Source organism: Malus sylvestris, chromosome 3 (genome assembly GCF_916048215.2).
Source record: "Malus sylvestris chromosome 3, drMalSylv7.2, whole genome shotgun sequence".
Classification (NCBI taxonomy): domain Eukaryota; kingdom Viridiplantae; phylum Streptophyta; class Magnoliopsida; order Rosales; family Rosaceae; genus Malus; species Malus sylvestris.
The window spans coordinates 3921812-3924526 of record NC_062262.1 but is presented as its reverse complement, the minus strand read 5'-3'; the positions used below and the strand labels follow the sequence as shown (position 1 = coordinate 3924526).

The 2715-nt window shown below is 41.3% G+C and overlaps 1 long non-coding RNA gene across 1 annotated transcript; it reads right to left on the bottom strand.

Moving 5' to 3' along the window:
- Positions 1-434: 434 nt before the first annotated feature.
- LOC126615237 (uncharacterized) lies at positions 435-1316 on the bottom strand. The gene is made up of 3 exons (XR_007620717.1): positions 1074-1316; positions 788-866; positions 435-680 (listed from the first exon to the last, which is right to left on the bottom strand). It is a non-coding gene; the product is annotated as an uncharacterized LOC126615237 (long non-coding RNA).
- Positions 1317-2715: the final 1399 nt, after the last annotated feature.

Genomic DNA, 2715 nt, shown 5'->3' with positions numbered 1-2715 from the left:
TCAAAGTACTTCTTTTGTGTGTCCCGGGTAAAGTTGATAGGAGCATATGCTCCCAAACAACTTTGAGTGAAGTCGTTCGAAAAGAAGTTTCTATGGCCCCCTTGCTCATTTAACACTGCATCCGGGTGCCGATGAAGATACAGCGACCCTTGCTCACTTATCACTGTGCTCGGGCCACACAGCGCGCCACTTACGGGTGACGCCCTAGCTTTAGCGCGATTTTGTTCTGGATTCATTTTCATAAGGATTCGACGTGATCATGGAGTGCCGGCTGTCGACTACCTGACGCCCTCCCCCTCCTCCTTTATCCGGGCTTGGGACCGGCCATGTAAGAGATATCCTGGTAATGATTTTGTAATACTACCCGATGTGTATGGAATGAGTCTCAACTTTAAGTCGACCAAAAGAAAGAAATTATGAACAAATCGCCGCCATTGAGCTAATCCACGTATTATAATATCAAGCACATTGGGCTAATCCACGTGTTATAATATCAAGCACATAACGGATCAATTTTTATGATTTCTATCACTTGATATGCTTCTGTAAATAAAAATTTTGAATGAAATATGACTTTCTGCAGACATGAATGTCTTCTTGCTTCTACATTTCAATATCTCCACGGCATCTTCCTCTGCAGCGGCTAATGAATCAGATGATTGCCTACACAATCAGTGAATCTGCAATGTTCAAATAAATAATTTTTTTGTTTTGTTAACTTGCTATGTGAGACATATTAGGATGCAGAGTTTTGATGAAGACGTAGGAAAAGAATGCAGAATTTTACCTCACACGCTTTCTACCGTTTCGTTCCAAATCCAACTCAATCCCTTTCCTTTTTCATACTTCAGATCAACAGGATACTCCTAAATTCAAAAACAGAGAAATTATTATCTTGGAAAAGTAGAATGTGACGATCAAATTCTGAAATAGAGCAGAATTTAACAGGCTTGTCCACTCATTAGGTGATAGTTTAGCTAGACAATGAATAAACAGGGGATCTAGAATTTGACAAGGAAAGAAGCCAATAAGTTTTCGAGACGCTGAATGCAAAGTATCAAAGTCCTTCATACCTTCAAGTGTTTTCTCCCGCTTCCGTTCAACATCAAATTGGCAAAATGCCTATTTCTTGTCATCGCTATTTATGTCGTTGTCATTGTCAACTCAAGCGAATTCCTTTTTCATACCTCGTCTCGAAATCGCACTCCTAAATTCAAACATTAAGCTGTATGAATTTATACAGCGACATATCAGAAAACATGCAAACTGATCTTGTAGCTACAATGGAAACTAACGAACTAGCACAACTTCTTTAAATAAATACCACTTTATAAGTCACTACCAGCTCATTGTGCTGTAATCTCAAGAACCAGATTTTTTTCAAAGAAAGTGATGTCGAAGAGTAGCACAGTTGAATCGAAATGGTGAACAAAACCAATCAATTCAAGAGAAATTTCTGCAGAAACAAGAGACAAATTTTACTCCTATTTTTTTTCCCCATTAATTTGATCATACATCATAGCGGTTACTCTGAAACTTGAACAACAACAACAACAACAACAAAGCCTTTTCCCACTAAGTGGGGTCGGCTATATGAATCCTAGAACGCCATTGCGCTCGGTTTTGTGTCATGTCCTCCGTTAGATCCAAGTACTCTAAGTCTTTTCTTAGAGTCTCTTCCAAAGTTTTCCTAGGTCTTCCTCTACCCCTTCGGCCCTGAACCTCTGTCCCGTAGTCACATCTTCGAACCGGAGCGTCAGTCGGCCTTCTTTGCCCATGTCCAAATCACCGAAACCGATTTTCTCTCATCTTTCCTTCAATTTCGGCTACTCCTACTTTACCTCGGATATCCTCATGCCCAATCTTATCATTTCTCGTGTGCCCACACATCCCACGAAGCATCCTCATCTCCGCTACACCCATTTTGTATACGTGTTGATGCTTCACCGTCCAACATTCTGTGCCATACAACATCATTGGCCTTATTGTCGTCCTATGAAATTTTCCCTTGAGCTTCAGTGGCCTACGACGGTCACATAACACGCCGGATGCACTCTTACACTTCATCCATCCAGCTCGTATTCTATGGTTGAGATCTCCATCTAATTCTCCGTTCTCTTGCAAGATAGATCCTAGGCAGCAAAAACGGTCGCTTTTTGTTATCTTCGCTAGATTGCTCCGGTCATTAGTGTGGATAAGTATATAAATGAATAGAGATAGGAAAGCAAACACAAGATGTACGTGGTTCACCCAGATTGGCTACGTCCACGGAATAGAAGAGTTCTCATTAATTGTGAAGAGTTTACACAAGTACATAGGTTCAAGCTCTCCTTTAGTGAGTACAAGTGAATGATTTAGTACAAATGACATTAGGAAATATTGTGAGAGAATGATCTCGTAATCACGAAACTTCTAAGTATCGGAGTGTGGTATCGTCTTGACTTGCCTTATCTGTCTCATAGGTAGATGTGGCATCTTCTCTGGAAGTACTCTTCCTCCATCCAGGGGTGGTATCTTTAACTGGTGGAGATGCACAAGGTAATGTATCAATTTCACTTGAAGCTTACTTGTAGTTTCAGGCTTGGTCAAGCGCGATACAAACCATGTAGTAGGAGTCCCCCAAGTCGCCGAGCTAGGGGATCTGCTGAAAGAGGTGACAGACAAGGTAAGCAATCAGAGCTCCGGCTGATTGTTCACCTTCTCCCCATCTTGCAG